Source organism: Heterocephalus glaber, unplaced genomic scaffold (genome assembly GCF_053883595.1).
Source record: "Heterocephalus glaber isolate CG9 unplaced genomic scaffold, H.glaber_assembly_v1.0 deba00001704, whole genome shotgun sequence".
In the NCBI taxonomy this organism is placed as follows: Eukaryota; Metazoa; Chordata; class Mammalia; order Rodentia; family Bathyergidae; genus Heterocephalus; species Heterocephalus glaber.
The window spans coordinates 40,917-58,241 of record NW_028258424.1 but is presented as its reverse complement, the minus strand read 5'-3'; positions in this window follow the sequence as shown (position 1 = coordinate 58,241).

The window sequence follows — 17,325 nt, the reverse complement described above, 5'->3', positions numbered from 1 at the left end:
TCAGTGCCCTTTCGTAGCCAAAGCGCTAGTCACGGTGCAGGCCTCGTAGAAATGTGCTGCAGCAATCAGCCCTGGAGAGAGCCACACGGTGAGGTGAATTTCATTGCCTTTGTATGCATGAGTGCGTGCAGTGGACTCGCAAACTGACAACGGTCTTACCTGCTTGCTGTGAGAAGGAACTGCACTTTGCATCCGACCGTGCTTTCGCTTGCATGGGAGAACAGGCCCTAGAAGTGTGCTTGAAGGAAAACTGAAGTGGAAACTGCCGGACCATACTGAAGGCCGCCTTGGTCTTCTCACGTGTAGTTCTCCTCGGGAGATATTGGAGGACTTTCCAAGACCTGTCTTTCAGCAGAACCTCAATGCTCTTGCTCGGCCCAAGTACTAGTCAGCATATAGGCCTCAAAGAGATGTCCTGCAGAAATCAGCAATTCAGAAGGCCAGGTTGGGATGTGAATGATCCTGCAAGGGCGGCACAGACTGATGTGCCCTGGCAAACTGACAGAGCTCTACCTGCTGTCTCTAAGAAGGAACTGCACTTTATATCCTAACCTTCCACTGACTTGCCCGGGAAAGCTGGGGCTAGAAGGGTGCCGGAAGGAACGCAGAAGTGCACACCGCAGAACCATGCTGAAGATTGCGTGTGGCTTCTCACGTGGTGTTCTTCTCAGGAGAAAGGAGAGGACTTTCAAGGACCTGTCTTTCAGCAGAACCTCAGGGCACTTTCCAAGGCAAAGTGACTTTCACTGTACAGGCCTCCGAACGATGTGCTGCAGAAATCAGAAATGCTGGCTGGGGATCTAGCTCAGTGGTTCCGCCGCCTGCTTCGCAAGCAGAAGGACCCGAGTTCGATCCCCGGTACCGAAAAAAAAAAAAAAAAAAAAAAAAAAGAAAGAGGAAAAACAAGAAATTCAGAAATGCAGAGAGGCAGGTTGGGAGGTGAACGGTGTTGGCTATCAGTCCAAGAGTGGAGTGCACTGACAAACTGGCAAAGCTCTAGCTGCTTTCTCCGAGAAGGAACTGCGCTTTATATCCTAGCCTTCCCTTCCCTTGCGTGGGAGTGCCGGCGCTAGAAGTGTGCTTGAAGGAACACTGAAGGTCAAACTGCCGGACCACACTGAAGACTGACTGTGGCTTCTCACACGAAGTTCTCCTTAGGACAAGGCAGAGGACTTTCTAGGACCTGTCTTTCAGCAGAACCTCCGTGCCCTTTCCAGGAAAAAAGTGCCTGTCACGCTCCCGGCCTCCTGGAACAGTGCTGCCGAAATCAGCAATGCAGAGAGCCAGACTGGCACGGGAAGAGTGTTGGCTATAAGGTGAAGCGTGGAGGGAACTGGAACTGGCAAGTGGACAAAGCTCTGGCTCCTGTCTCGTAGAAGGAAGTGCACCTTTTCTCCTACCCTTCCCTTGCCTTGCCTGGGAGAGCTGGCGCTCGAAGCACGCTGGAAGGAAAACTGAAGTGGAAGCTGCCCGACCACCCTGAGGACTGTGTTTGGTTTCACACCTGATGTTCTTTTCAGGAGAACGTAGAGGGCGTTCCGGGACCTGTCTTTCAGCCAAACCTCAGTGCACTTTCCAGGGCAAAGTGCCTGTCCCTGTACAGGCCTCCGAGCGATGTGCTGCCGAAATCAACAATGCAGAGAGGCAGATTGGGGTGTGAGAGGTATTGGATGGAAGTCCAAGCGTAGAGTGCACTGGCAAACGGACAAAGCTGTAGCTGCTTTCTCTGGGAAGGAAGTGCACTTTATATCCTAACCTTCCTTTGACTTGCCTGTGGGACAGTTGGACGTAAAAGCGTGCTTGAAGGTAAACTGAAGTAGAAACTGCCGGACCGTACTGCAGACTGCGAGTGGCCTCTCACGTGAGGTTCTTCTTAGGACCCAAAGGAGAGGAACAAGCAGAACCTTTCAGCAGAACTTCAGTGCCCTTTCGTAGCCAAAGCGCTAGTCACGGTGCAGGCCTCGTAGAAATGTGCTGCAGCAATCAGCCCTGGAGAGAGCCACACGGTGAGGTGAATTTCATTGCCTTTGTATGCATGAGTGCGTGCAGTGGACTCGCAAACTGACAACGGTCTTACCTGCTTGCTGTGAGAAGGAACTGCACTTTGCATCCGACCGTGCTTTCGCTTGCATGGGAGAACAGGCCCTAGAAGTGTGCTTGAAGGAAAACTGAAGTGGAAACTGCCGGACCATACTGAAGGCCGCCTTGGTCTTCTCACGTGTAGTTCTCCTCGGGAGATATTGGAGGACTTTCCAAGACCTGTCTTTCAGCAGAACCTCAATGCTCTTGCTCGGCCCAAGTACTAGTCAGCATATAGGCCTCAAAGAGATGTCCTGCAGAAATCAGCAATTCAGAAGGCCAGGTTGGGATGTGAATGATCCTGCAAGGGCGGCACAGACTGATGTGCCCTGGCAAACTGACAGAGCTCTACCTGCTGTCTCTAAGAAGGAACTGCACTTTATATCCTAACCTTCCACTGACTTGCCCGGGAAAGCTGGGGCTAGAAGGGTGCCGGAAGGAACGCAGAAGTGCACACCGCAGAACCATGCTGAAGATTGCGTGTGGCTTCTCACGTGGTGTTCTTCTCAGGAGAAAGGAGAGGACTTTCAAGGACCTGTCTTTCAGCAGAACCTCAGGGCACTTTCCAAGGCAAAGTGACTTTCACTGTACAGGCCTCCGAACGATGTGCTGCAGAAATCAGAAATGCTGGCTGGGGATCTAGCTCAGTGGTTCCGCCGCCTGCTTCGCAAGCAGAAGGACCCGAGTTCGATCCCCGGTACCGGAAAAAAAAAAAAAAAAAAAAAAAGGAAAGAGGAAAAAAAGAAATTCAGAAATGCAGAGAGGCAGGTTGGGAGGTGAACGGTGTTGGCTATCAGTCCAAGAGTGGAGTGCACTGACAAACTGGCAAAGCTCTAGCTGCTTTCTCCGAGAAGGAACTGCGCTTTATATCCTAGCCTTCCCTTCCCTTGCGTGGGAGTGCCGGCGCTAGAAGTGTGCTTGAAGGAACACTGAAGGTCAAACTGCCGGACCACACTGAAGACTGACTGTGGCTTCTCACACGAAGTTCTCCTTAGGACAAGGCAGAGGACTTTCTAGGACCTGTCTTTCAGCAGAACCTCCGTGCCCTTTCCAGGAAAAAAGTGCCTGTCACGCTCCCGGCCTCCTGGAACAGTGCTGCCGAAATCAGCAATGCAGAGAGCCAGACTGGCACGGGAAGAGTGTTGGCTATAAGGTGAAGCGTGGAGGGAACTGGAACTGGCAAGTGGACAAAGCTCTGGCTCCTGTCTCGTAGAAGGAAGTGCACCTTTTCTCCTACCCTTCCCTTGCCTTGCCTGGGAGAGCTGGCGCTCGAAGCACGCTGGAAGGAAAACTGAAGTGGAAGCTGCCCGACCACCCTGAGGACTGTGTTTGGTTTCACACCTGATGTTCTTTTCAGGAGAACGTAGAGGGCGTTCCGGGACCTGTCTTTCAGCCAAACCTCAGTGCACTTTCCAGGGCAAAGTGCCTGTCCCTGTACAGGCCTCCGAGCGATGTGCTGCCGAAATCAACAATGCAGAGAGGCAGATTGGGGTGTGAGAGGTATTGGATGGAAGTCCAAGCGTAGAGTGCACTGGCAAACGGACAAAGCTGTAGCTGCTTTCTCTGGGAAGGAAGTGCACTTTATATCCTAACCTTCCTTTGACTTGCCTGTGGGACAGTTGGACGTAAAAGCGTGCTTGAAGGTAAACTGAAGTAGAAACTGCCGGACCGTACTGCAGACTGCGAGTGGCCTCTCACGTGAGGTTCTTCTTAGGACCCAAAGGAGAGGAACAAGCAGAACCTTTCAGCAGAACTTCAGTGCCCTTTCGTAGCCAAAGCGCTAGTCACGGTGCAGGCCTCGTAGAAATGTGCTGCAGCAATCAGCCCTGGAGAGAGCCACACGGTGAGGTGAATTTCATTGCCTTTGTATGCATGAGTGCGTGCAGTGGACTCGCAAACTGACAACGGTCTTACCTGCTTGCTGTGAGAAGGAACTGCACTTTGCATCCGACCGTGCTTTCGCTTGCATGGGAGAACAGGCCCTAGAAGTGTGCTTGAAGGAAAACTGAAGTGGAAACTGCCGGACCATACTGAAGGCCGCCTTGGTCTTCTCACGTGTAGTTCTCCTCGGGAGATATTGGAGGACTTTCCAAGACCTGTCTTTCAGCAGAACCTCAATGCTCTTGCTCGGCCCAAGTACTAGTCAGCATATAGGCCTCAAAGAGATGTCCTGCAGAAATCAGCAATTCAGAAGGCCAGGTTGGGATGTGAATGATCCTGCAAGGGCGGCACAGACTGATGTGCCCTGGCAAACTGACAGAGCTCTACCTGCTGTCTCTAAGAAGGAACTGCACTTTATATCCTAACCTTCCACTGACTTGCCCGGGAAAGCTGGGGCTAGAAGGGTGCCGGAAGGAACGCAGAAGTGCACACCGCAGAACCATGCTGAAGATTGCGTGTGGCTTCTCACGTGGTGTTCTTCTCAGGAGAAAGGAGAGGACTTTCAAGGACCTGTCTTTCAGCAGAACCTCAGGGCACTTTCCAAGGCAAAGTGACTTTCACTGTACAGGCCTCCGAACGATGTGCTGCAGAAATCAGAAATGCTGGCTGGGGATCTAGCTCAGTGGTTCCGCCGCCTGCTTCGCAAGCAGAAGGACCCGAGTTCGATCCCCGGTACCGGAAAAAAAAAAAAAAAAAAAAAAAAAGGAAAGAGGAAAAAAAAGAAATTCAGAAATGCAGAGAGGCAGGTTGGGAGGTGAACGGTGTTGGCTATCAGTCCAAGAGTGGAGTGCACTGACAAACTGGCAAAGCTCTAGCTGCTTTCTCCGAGAAGGAACTGCGCTTTATATCCTAGCCTTCCCTTCCCTTGCGTGGGAGTGCCGGCGCTAGAAGTGTGCTTGAAGGAACACTGAAGGTCAAACTGCCGGACCACACTGAAGACTGACTGTGGCTTCTCACACGAAGTTCTCCTTAGGACAAGGCAGAGGACTTTCTAGGACCTGTCTTTCAGCAGAACCTCCGTGCCCTTTCCAGGAAAAAAGTGCCTGTCACGCTCCCGGCCTCCTGGAACAGTGCTGCCGAAATCAGCAATGCAGAGAGCCAGACTGGCACGGGAAGAGTGTTGGCTATAAGGTGAAGCGTGGAGGGAACTGGAACTGGCAAGTGGACAAAGCTCTGGCTCCTGTCTCGTAGAAGGAAGTGCACCTTTTCTCCTACCCTTCCCTTGCCTTGCCTGGGAGAGCTGGCGCTCGAAGCACGCTGGAAGGAAAACTGAAGTGGAAGCTGCCCGACCACCCTGAGGACTGTGTTTGGTTTCACACCTGATGTTCTTTTCAGGAGAACGTAGAGGGCGTTCCGGGACCTGTCTTTCAGCCAAACCTCAGTGCACTTTCCAGGGCAAAGTGCCTGTCCCTGTACAGGCCTCCGAGCGATGTGCTGCCGAAATCAACAATGCAGAGAGGCAGATTGGGGTGTGAGAGGTATTGGATGGAAGTCCAAGCGTAGAGTGCACTGGCAAACGGACAAAGCTGTAGCTGCTTTCTCTGGGAAGGAAGTGCACTTTATATCCTAACCTTCCTTTGACTTGCCTGTGGGACAGTTGGACGTAAAAGCGTGCTTGAAGGTAAACTGAAGTAGAAACTGCCGGACCGTACTGCAGACTGCGAGTGGCCTCTCACGTGAGGTTCTTCTTAGGACCCAAAGGAGAGGAACAAGCAGAACCTTTCAGCAGAACTTCAGTGCCCTTTCGTAGCCAAAGCGCTAGTCACGGTGCAGGCCTCGTAGAAATGTGCTGCAGCAATCAGCCCTGGAGAGAGCCACACGGTGAGGTGAATTTCATTGCCTTTGTATGCATGAGTGCGTGCAGTGGACTCGCAAACTGACAACGGTCTTACCTGCTTGCTGTGAGAAGGAACTGCACTTTGCATCCGACCGTGCTTTCGCTTGCATGGGAGAACAGGCCCTAGAAGTGTGCTTGAAGGAAAACTGAAGTGGAAACTGCCGGACCATACTGAAGGCCGCCTTGGTCTTCTCACGTGTAGTTCTCCTCGGGAGATATTGGAGGACTTTCCAAGACCTGTCTTTCAGCAGAACCTCAATGCTCTTGCTCGGCCCAAGTACTAGTCAGCATATAGGCCTCAAAGAGATGTCCTGCAGAAATCAGCAATTCAGAAGGCCAGGTTGGGATGTGAATGATCCTGCAAGGGCGGCACAGACTGATGTGCCCTGGCAAACTGACAGAGCTCTACCTGCTGTCTCTAAGAAGGAACTGCACTTTATATCCTAACCTTCCACTGACTTGCCCGGGAAAGCTGGGGCTAGAAGGGTGCCGGAAGGAACGCAGAAGTGCACACCGCAGAACCATGCTGAAGATTGCGTGTGGCTTCTCACGTGGTGTTCTTCTCAGGAGAAAGGAGAGGACTTTCAAGGACCTGTCTTTCAGCAGAACCTCAGGGCACTTTCCAAGGCAAAGTGACTTTCACTGTACAGGCCTCCGAACGATGTGCTGCAGAAATCAGAAATGCTGGCTGGGGATCTAGCTCAGTGGTTCCGCCGCCTGCTTCGCAAGCAGAAGGACCCGAGTTCGATCCCCGGTACCGGAAAAAAAAAAAAAAAAAAAAAAAAAAGGAAAGAGGAAAAACAAGAAATTCAGAAATGCAGAGAGGCAGGTTGGGAGGTGAACGGTGTTGGCTATCAGTCCAAGAGTGGAGTGCACTGACAAACTGGCAAAGCTCTAGCTGCTTTCTCCGAGAAGGAACTGCGCTTTATATCCTAGCCTTCCCTTCCCTTGCGTGGGAGTGCCGGCGCTAGAAGTGTGCTTGAAGGAACACTGAAGGTCAAACTGCCGGACCACACTGAAGACTGACTGTGGCTTCTCACACGAAGTTCTCCTTAGGACAAGGCAGAGGACTTTCTAGGACCTGTCTTTCAGCAGAACCTCCGTGCCCTTTCCAGGAAAAAAGTGCCTGTCACGCTCCCGGCCTCCTGGAACAGTGCTGCCGAAATCAGCAATGCAGAGAGCCAGACTGGCACGGGAAGAGTGTTGGCTATAAGGTGAAGCGTGGAGGGAACTGGAACTGGCAAGTGGACAAAGCTCTGGCTCCTGTCTCGTAGAAGGAAGTGCACCTTTTCTCCTACCCTTCCCTTGCCTTGCCTGGGAGAGCTGGCGCTCGAAGCACGCTGGAAGGAAAACTGAAGTGGAAGCTGCCCGACCACCCTGAGGACTGTGTTTGGTTTCACACCTGATGTTCTTTTCAGGAGAACGTAGAGGGCGTTCCGGGACCTGTCTTTCAGCCAAACCTCAGTGCACTTTCCAGGGCAAAGTGCCTGTCCCTGTACAGGCCTCCGAGCGATGTGCTGCCGAAATCAACAATGCAGAGAGGCAGATTGGGGTGTGAGAGGTATTGGATGGAAGTCCAAGCGTAGAGTGCACTGGCAAACGGACAAAGCTGTAGCTGCTTTCTCTGGGAAGGAAGTGCACTTTATATCCTAACCTTCCTTTGACTTGCCTGTGGGACAGTTGGACGTAAAAGCGTGCTTGAAGGTAAACTGAAGTAGAAACTGCCGGACCGTACTGCAGACTGCGAGTGGCCTCTCACGTGAGGTTCTTCTTAGGACCCAAAGGAGAGGAACAAGCAGAACCTTTCAGCAGAACTTCAGTGCCCTTTCGTAGCCAAAGCGCTAGTCACGGTGCAGGCCTCGTAGAAATGTGCTGCAGCAATCAGCCCTGGAGAGAGCCACACGGTGAGGTGAATTTCATTGCCTTTGTATGCATGAGTGCGTGCAGTGGACTCGCAAACTGACAACGGTCTTACCTGCTTGCTGTGAGAAGGAACTGCACTTTGCATCCGACCGTGCTTTCGCTTGCATGGGAGAACAGGCCCTAGAAGTGTGCTTGAAGGAAAACTGAAGTGGAAACTGCCGGACCATACTGAAGGCCGCCTTGGTCTTCTCACGTGTAGTTCTCCTCGGGAGATATTGGAGGACTTTCCAAGACCTGTCTTTCAGCAGAACCTCAATGCTCTTGCTCGGCCCAAGTACTAGTCAGCATATAGGCCTCAAAGAGATGTCCTGCAGAAATCAGCAATTCAGAAGGCCAGGTTGGGATGTGAATGATCCTGCAAGGGCGGCACAGACTGATGTGCCCTGGCAAACTGACAGAGCTCTACCTGCTGTCTCTAAGAAGGAACTGCACTTTATATCCTAACCTTCCACTGACTTGCCCGGGAAAGCTGGGGCTAGAAGGGTGCCGGAAGGAACGCAGAAGTGCACACCGCAGAACCATGCTGAAGATTGCGTGTGGCTTCTCACGTGGTGTTCTTCTCAGGAGAAAGGAGAGGACTTTCAAGGACCTGTCTTTCAGCAGAACCTCAGGGCACTTTCCAAGGCAAAGTGACTTTCACTGTACAGGCCTCCGAACGATGTGCTGCAGAAATCAGAAATGCTGGCTGGGGATCTAGCTCAGTGGTTCCGCCGCCTGCTTCGCAAGCAGAAGGACCCGAGTTCGATCCCCGGTACCGGAAAAAAAAAAAAAAAAAAAAAAAAAAAGGAAAGAGGAAAAAAAAGAAATTCAGAAATGCAGAGAGGCAGGTTGGGAGGTGAACGGTGTTGGCTATCAGTCCAAGAGTGGAGTGCACTGACAAACTGGCAAAGCTCTAGCTGCTTTCTCCGAGAAGGAACTGCGCTTTATATCCTAGCCTTCCCTTCCCTTGCGTGGGAGTGCCGGCGCTAGAAGTGTGCTTGAAGGAACACTGAAGGTCAAACTGCCGGACCACACTGAAGACTGACTGTGGCTTCTCACACGAAGTTCTCCTTAGGACAAGGCAGAGGACTTTCTAGGACCTGTCTTTCAGCAGAACCTCCGTGCCCTTTCCAGGAAAAAGTGCCTGTCACGCTCCCGGCCTCCTGGAACAGTGCTGCCGAAATCAGCAATGCAGAGAGCCAGACTGGCACGGGAAGAGTGTTGGCTATAAGGTGAAGCGTGGAGGGAACTGGAACTGGCAAGTGGACAAAGCTCTGGCTCCTGTCTCGTAGAAGGAAGTGCACCTTTTCTCCTACCCTTCCCTTGCCTTGCCTGGGAGAGCTGGCGCTCGAAGCACGCTGGAAGGAAAACTGAAGTGGAAGCTGCCCGACCACCCTGAGGACTGTGTTTGGTTTCACACCTGATGTTCTTTTCAGGAGAACGTAGAGGGCGTTCCGGGACCTGTCTTTCAGCCAAACCTCAGTGCACTTTCCAGGGCAAAGTGCCTGTCCCTGTACAGGCCTCCGAGCGATGTGCTGCCGAAATCAACAATGCAGAGAGGCAGATTGGGGTGTGAGAGGTATTGGATGGAAGTCCAAGCGTAGAGTGCACTGGCAAACGGACAAAGCTGTAGCTGCTTTCTCTGGGAAGGAAGTGCACTTTATATCCTAACCTTCCTTTGACTTGCCTGTGGGACAGTTGGACGTAAAAGCGTGCTTGAAGGTAAACTGAAGTAGAAACTGCCGGACCGTACTGCAGACTGCGAGTGGCCTCTCACGTGAGGTTCTTCTTAGGACCCAAAGGAGAGGAACAAGCAGAACCTTTCAGCAGAACTTCAGTGCCCTTTCGTAGCCAAAGCGCTAGTCACGGTGCAGGCCTCGTAGAAATGTGCTGCAGCAATCAGCCCTGGAGAGAGCCACACGGTGAGGTGAATTTCATTGCCTTTGTATGCATGAGTGCGTGCAGTGGACTCGCAAACTGACAACGGTCTTACCTGCTTGCTGTGAGAAGGAACTGCACTTTGCATCCGACCGTGCTTTCGCTTGCATGGGAGAACAGGCCCTAGAAGTGTGCTTGAAGGAAAACTGAAGTGGAAACTGCCGGACCATACTGAAGGCCGCCTTGGTCTTCTCACGTGTAGTTCTCCTCGGGAGATATTGGAGGACTTTCCAAGACCTGTCTTTCAGCAGAACCTCAATGCTCTTGCTCGGCCCAAGTACTAGTCAGCATATAGGCCTCAAAGAGATGTCCTGCAGAAATCAGCAATTCAGAAGGCCAGGTTGGGATGTGAATGATCCTGCAAGGGCGGCACAGACTGATGTGCCCTGGCAAACTGACAGAGCTCTACCTGCTGTCTCTAAGAAGGAACTGCACTTTATATCCTAACCTTCCACTGACTTGCCCGGGAAAGCTGGGGCTAGAAGGGTGCCGGAAGGAACGCAGAAGTGCACACCGCAGAACCATGCTGAAGATTGCGTGTGGCTTCTCACGTGGTGTTCTTCTCAGGAGAAAGGAGAGGACTTTCAAGGACCTGTCTTTCAGCAGAACCTCAGGGCACTTTCCAAGGCAAAGTGACTTTCACTGTACAGGCCTCCGAACGATGTGCTGCAGAAATCAGAAATGCTGGCTGGGGATCTAGCTCAGTGGTTCCGCCGCCTGCTTCGCAAGCAGAAGGACCCGAGTTCGATCCCCGGTACCGGAAAAAAAAAAAAAAAAAAAAAAAAAAGGAAAGAGGAAAAACAAGAAATTCAGAAATGCAGAGAGGCAGGTTGGGAGGTGAACGGTGTTGGCTATCAGTCCAAGAGTGGAGTGCACTGACAAACTGGCAAAGCTCTAGCTGCTTTCTCCGAGAAGGAACTGCGCTTTATATCCTAGCCTTCCCTTCCCTTGCGTGGGAGTGCCGGCGCTAGAAGTGTGCTTGAAGGAACACTGAAGGTCAAACTGCCGGACCACACTGAAGACTGACTGTGGCTTCTCACACGAAGTTCTCCTTAGGACAAGGCAGAGGACTTTCTAGGACCTGTCTTTCAGCAGAACCTCCGTGCCCTTTCCAGGAAAAAAGTGCCTGTCACGCTCCCGGCCTCCTGGAACAGTGCTGCCGAAATCAGCAATGCAGAGAGCCAGACTGGCACGGGAAGAGTGTTGGCTATAAGGTGAAGCGTGGAGGGAACTGGAACTGGCAAGTGGACAAAGCTCTGGCTCCTGTCTCGTAGAAGGAAGTGCACCTTTTCTCCTACCCTTCCCTTGCCTTGCCTGGGAGAGCTGGCGCTCGAAGCACGCTGGAAGGAAAACTGAAGTGGAAGCTGCCCGACCACCCTGAGGACTGTGTTTGGTTTCACACCTGATGTTCTTTTCAGGAGAACGTAGAGGGCGTTCCGGGACCTGTCTTTCAGCCAAACCTCAGTGCACTTTCCAGGGCAAAGTGCCTGTCCCTGTACAGGCCTCCGAGCGATGTGCTGCCGAAATCAACAATGCAGAGAGGCAGATTGGGGTGTGAGAGGTATTGGATGGAAGTCCAAGCGTAGAGTGCACTGGCAAACGGACAAAGCTGTAGCTGCTTTCTCTGGGAAGGAAGTGCACTTTATATCCTAACCTTCCTTTGACTTGCCTGTGGGACAGTTGGACGTAAAAGCGTGCTTGAAGGTAAACTGAAGTAGAAACTGCCGGACCGTACTGCAGACTGCGAGTGGCCTCTCACGTGAGGTTCTTCTTAGGACCCAAAGGAGAGGAACAAGCAGAACCTTTCAGCAGAACTTCAGTGCCCTTTCGTAGCCAAAGCGCTAGTCACGGTGCAGGCCTCGTAGAAATGTGCTGCAGCAATCAGCCCTGGAGAGAGCCACACGGTGAGGTGAATTTCATTGCCTTTGTATGCATGAGTGCGTGCAGTGGACTCGCAAACTGACAACGGTCTTACCTGCTTGCTGTGAGAAGGAACTGCACTTTGCATCCGACCGTGCTTTCGCTTGCATGGGAGAACAGGCCCTAGAAGTGTGCTTGAAGGAAAACTGAAGTGGAAACTGCCGGACCATACTGAAGGCCGCCTTGGTCTTCTCACGTGTAGTTCTCCTCGGGAGATATTGGAGGACTTTCCAAGACCTGTCTTTCAGCAGAACCTCAATGCTCTTGCTCGGCCCAAGTACTAGTCAGCATATAGGCCTCAAAGAGATGTCCTGCAGAAATCAGCAATTCAGAAGGCCAGGTTGGGATGTGAATGATCCTGCAAGGGCGGCACAGACTGATGTGCCCTGGCAAACTGACAGAGCTCTACCTGCTGTCTCTAAGAAGGAACTGCACTTTATATCCTAACCTTCCACTGACTTGCCCGGGAAAGCTGGGGCTAGAAGGGTGCCGGAAGGAACGCAGAAGTGCACACCGCAGAACCATGCTGAAGATTGCGTGTGGCTTCTCACGTGGTGTTCTTCTCAGGAGAAAGGAGAGGACTTTCAAGGACCTGTCTTTCAGCAGAACCTCAGGGCACTTTCCAAGGCAAAGTGACTTTCACTGTACAGGCCTCCGAACGATGTGCTGCAGAAATCAGAAATGCTGGCTGGGGATCTAGCTCAGTGGTTCCGCCGCCTGCTTCGCAAGCAGAAGGACCCGAGTTCGATCCCCGGTACCGGAAAAAAAAAAAAAAAAAAAAAAAAAAAGGAAAGAGGAAAAACAAGAAATTCAGAAATGCAGAGAGGCAGGTTGGGAGGTGAACGGTGTTGGCTATCAGTCCAAGAGTGGAGTGCACTGACAAACTGGCAAAGCTCTAGCTGCTTTCTCCGAGAAGGAACTGCGCTTTATATCCTAGCCTTCCCTTCCCTTGCGTGGGAGTGCCGGCGCTAGAAGTGTGCTTGAAGGAACACTGAAGGTCAAACTGCCGGACCACACTGAAGACTGACTGTGGCTTCTCACACGAAGTTCTCCTTAGGACAAGGCAGAGGACTTTCTAGGACCTGTCTTTCAGCAGAACCTCCGTGCCCTTTCCAGGAAAAAAGTGCCTGTCACGCTCCCGGCCTCCTGGAACAGTGCTGCCGAAATCAGCAATGCAGAGAGCCAGACTGGCACGGGAAGAGTGTTGGCTATAAGGTGAAGCGTGGAGGGAACTGGAACTGGCAAGTGGACAAAGCTCTGGCTCCTGTCTCGTAGAAGGAAGTGCACCTTTTCTCCTACCCTTCCCTTGCCTTGCCTGGGAGAGCTGGCGCTCGAAGCACGCTGGAAGGAAAACTGAAGTGGAAGCTGCCCGACCACCCTGAGGACTGTGTTTGGTTTCACACCTGATGTTCTTTTCAGGAGAACGTAGAGGGCGTTCCGGGACCTGTCTTTCAGCCAAACCTCAGTGCACTTTCCAGGGCAAAGTGCCTGTCCCTGTACAGGCCTCCGAGCGATGTGCTGCCGAAATCAACAATGCAGAGAGGCAGATTGGGGTGTGAGAGGTATTGGATGGAAGTCCAAGCGTAGAGTGCACTGGCAAACGGACAAAGCTGTAGCTGCTTTCTCTGGGAAGGAAGTGCACTTTATATCCTAACCTTCCTTTGACTTGCCTGTGGGACAGTTGGACGTAAAAGCGTGCTTGAAGGTAAACTGAAGTAGAAACTGCCGGACCGTACTGCAGACTGCGAGTGGCCTCTCACGTGAGGTTCTTCTTAGGACCCAAAGGAGAGGAACAAGCAGAACCTTTCAGCAGAACTTCAGTGCCCTTTCGTAGCCAAAGCGCTAGTCACGGTGCAGGCCTCGTAGAAATGTGCTGCAGCAATCAGCCCTGGAGAGAGCCACACGGTGAGGTGAATTTCATTGCCTTTGTATGCATGAGTGCGTGCAGTGGACTCGCAAACTGACAACGGTCTTACCTGCTTGCTGTGAGAAGGAACTGCACTTTGCATCCGACCGTGCTTTCGCTTGCATGGGAGAACAGGCCCTAGAAGTGTGCTTGAAGGAAAACTGAAGTGGAAACTGCCGGACCATACTGAAGGCCGCCTTGGTCTTCTCACGTGTAGTTCTCCTCGGGAGATATTGGAGGACTTTCCAAGACCTGTCTTTCAGCAGAACCTCAATGCTCTTGCTCGGCCCAAGTACTAGTCAGCATATAGGCCTCAAAGAGATGTCCTGCAGAAATCAGCAATTCAGAAGGCCAGGTTGGGATGTGAATGATCCTGCAAGGGCGGCACAGACTGATGTGCCCTGGCAAACTGACAGAGCTCTACCTGCTGTCTCTAAGAAGGAACTGCACTTTATATCCTAACCTTCCACTGACTTGCCCGGGAAAGCTGGGGCTAGAAGGGTGCCGGAAGGAACGCAGAAGTGCACACCGCAGAACCATGCTGAAGATTGCGTGTGGCTTCTCACGTGGTGTTCTTCTCAGGAGAAAGGAGAGGACTTTCAAGGACCTGTCTTTCAGCAGAACCTCAGGGCACTTTCCAAGGCAAAGTGACTTTCACTGTACAGGCCTCCGAACGATGTGCTGCAGAAATCAGAAATGCTGGCTGGGGATCTAGCTCAGTGGTTCCGCCGCCTGCTTCGCAAGCAGAAGGACCCGAGTTCGATCCCCGGTACCGGAAAAAAAAAAAAAAAAAAAAAAAAAAGGAAAGAGGAAAAAAAAGAAATTCAGAAATGCAGAGAGGCAGGTTGGGAGGTGAACGGTGTTGGCTATCAGTCCAAGAGTGGAGTGCACTGACAAACTGGCAAAGCTCTAGCTGCTTTCTCCGAGAAGGAACTGCGCTTTATATCCTAGCCTTCCCTTCCCTTGCGTGGGAGTGCCGGCGCTAGAAGTGTGCTTGAAGGAACACTGAAGGTCAAACTGCCGGACCACACTGAAGACTGACTGTGGCTTCTCACACGAAGTTCTCCTTAGGACAAGGCAGAGGACTTTCTAGGACCTGTCTTTCAGCAGAACCTCCGTGCCCTTTCCAGGAAAAAAGTGCCTGTCACGCTCCCGGCCTCCTGGAACAGTGCTGCCGAAATCAGCAATGCAGAGAGCCAGACTGGCACGGGAAGAGTGTTGGCTATAAGGTGAAGCGTGGAGGGAACTGGAACTGGCAAGTGGACAAAGCTCTGGCTCCTGTCTCGTAGAAGGAAGTGCACCTTTTCTCCTACCCTTCCCTTGCCTTGCCTGGGAGAGCTGGCGCTCGAAGCACGCTGGAAGGAAAACTGAAGTGGAAGCTGCCCGACCACCCTGAGGACTGTGTTTGGTTTCACACCTGATGTTCTTTTCAGGAGAACGTAGAGGGCGTTCCGGGACCTGTCTTTCAGCCAAACCTCAGTGCACTTTCCAGGGCAAAGTGCCTGTCCCTGTACAGGCCTCCGAGCGATGTGCTGCCGAAATCAACAATGCAGAGAGGCAGATTGGGGTGTGAGAGGTATTGGATGGAAGTCCAAGCGTAGAGTGCACTGGCAAACGGACAAAGCTGTAGCTGCTTTCTCTGGGAAGGAAGTGCACTTTATATCCTAACCTTCCTTTGACTTGCCTGTGGGACAGTTGGACGTAAAAGCGTGCTTGAAGGTAAACTGAAGTAGAAACTGCCGGACCGTACTGCAGACTGCGAGTGGCCTCTCACGTGAGGTTCTTCTTAGGACCCAAAGGAGAGGAACAAGCAGAACCTTTCAGCAGAACTTCAGTGCCCTTTCGTAGCCAAAGCGCTAGTCACGGTGCAGGCCTCGTAGAAATGTGCTGCAGCAATCAGCCCTGGAGAGAGCCACACGGTGAGGTGAATTTCATTGCCTTTGTATGCATGAGTGCGTGCAGTGGACTCGCAAACTGACAACGGTCTTACCTGCTTGCTGTGAGAAGGAACTGCACTTTGCATCCGACCGTGCTTTCGCTTGCATGGGAGAACAGGCCCTAGAAGTGTGCTTGAAGGAAAACTGAAGTGGAAACTGCCGGACCATACTGAAGGCCGCCTTGGTCTTCTCACGTGTAGTTCTCCTCGGGAGATATTGGAGGACTTTCCAAGACCTGTCTTTCAGCAGAACCTCAATGCTCTTGCTCGGCCCAAGTACTAGTCAGCATATAGGCCTCAAAGAGATGTCCTGCAGAAATCAGCAATTCAGAAGGCCAGGTTGGGATGTGAATGATCCTGCAAGGGCGGCACAGACTGATGTGCCCTGGCAAACTGACAGAGCTCTACCTGCTGTCTCTAAGAAGGAACTGCACTTTATATCCTAACCTTCCACTGACTTGCCCGGGAAAGCTGGGGCTAGAAGGGTGCCGGAAGGAACGCAGAAGTGCACACCGCAGAACCATGCTGAAGATTGCGTGTGGCTTCTCACGTGGTGTTCTTCTCAGGAGAAAGGAGAGGACTTTCTAGGACCTGTCTTTCAGCAGAACCTCCGTGCCCTTTCCAGGAAAAAGTGCCTGTCACGCTCCCGGCCTCCTGGAACAGTGCTGCCGAAATCAGCAGTGCAGAGAGCCAGACCGGCACGGGAAGAGTGTTGGCTATAAGGTGAAGCGTGGAGGGAACTGGAACTGGCAAGTGGACAAAGCTCTGGCTCCTGTCTCGTAGAAGGAAGTGCACCTTTTCTCCTACCCTTCCCTTGCCTTGCCTGGGAGAGCTGGCGCTCGAAGCACGCTGGAAGGAAAACTGAAGTGGAAGCTGCCCGACCACCCTGAGGACTGTGTTTGGTTTCACACCTGATGTTCTTTTCAGGAGAACGTAGAGGGCGTTCCGGGACCTGTCTTTCAGCCAAACCTCAGTGCACTTTCCAGGGCAAAGTGCCTGTCCCTGTACAGGCCTCCGAGCGATGTGCTGCCGAAATCAACAATGCAGAGAGGCAGATTGGGGTGTGAGAGGTATTGGATGGAAGTCCAAGCGTAGAGTGCACTGGCAAACGGACAAAGCTGTAGCTGCTTTCTCTGGGAAGGAAGTGCACTTTATATCCTAACCTTCCTTTGACTTGCCTGTGGGACAGTTGGACGTAAAAGCGTGCTTGAAGGTAAACTGAAGTAGAAACTGCCGGACCGTACTGCAGACTGCGAGTGGCCTCTCACGTGAGGTTCTTCTTAGGACCCAAAGGAGAGGAACAAGCAGAACCTTTCAGCAGAACTTCAGTGCCCTTTCGTAGCCAAAGCGCTAGTCACGGTGCAGGCCTCGTAGAAATGTGCTGCAGCAATCAGCCCTGGAGAGAGCCACACGGTGAGGTGAATTTCATTGCCTTTGTATGCATGAGTGCGTGCAGTGGACTCGCAAACTGACAACGGTCTTACCTGCTTGCTGTGAGAAGGAACTGCACTTTGCATCCGACCGTGCTTTCGCTTGCATGGGAGAACAGGCCCTAGAAGTGTGCTTGAAGGAAAACTGAAGTGGAAACTGCCGGACCATACTGAAGGCCGCCTTGGTCTTCTCACGTGTAGTTCTCCTCGGGAGATATTGGAGGACTTTCCAAGACCTGTCTTTCAGCAGAACCTCAATGCTCTTGCTCGGCCCAAGTACTAGTCAGCATATAGGCCTCAAAGAGATGTCCTGCAGAAATCAGCAATTCAGAAGGCCAGGTTGGGATGTGAATGATCCTGCAAGGGCGGCACAGACTGATGTGCCCTGGCAAACTGACAGAGCTCTACCTGCTGTCTCTAAGAAGGAACTGCACTT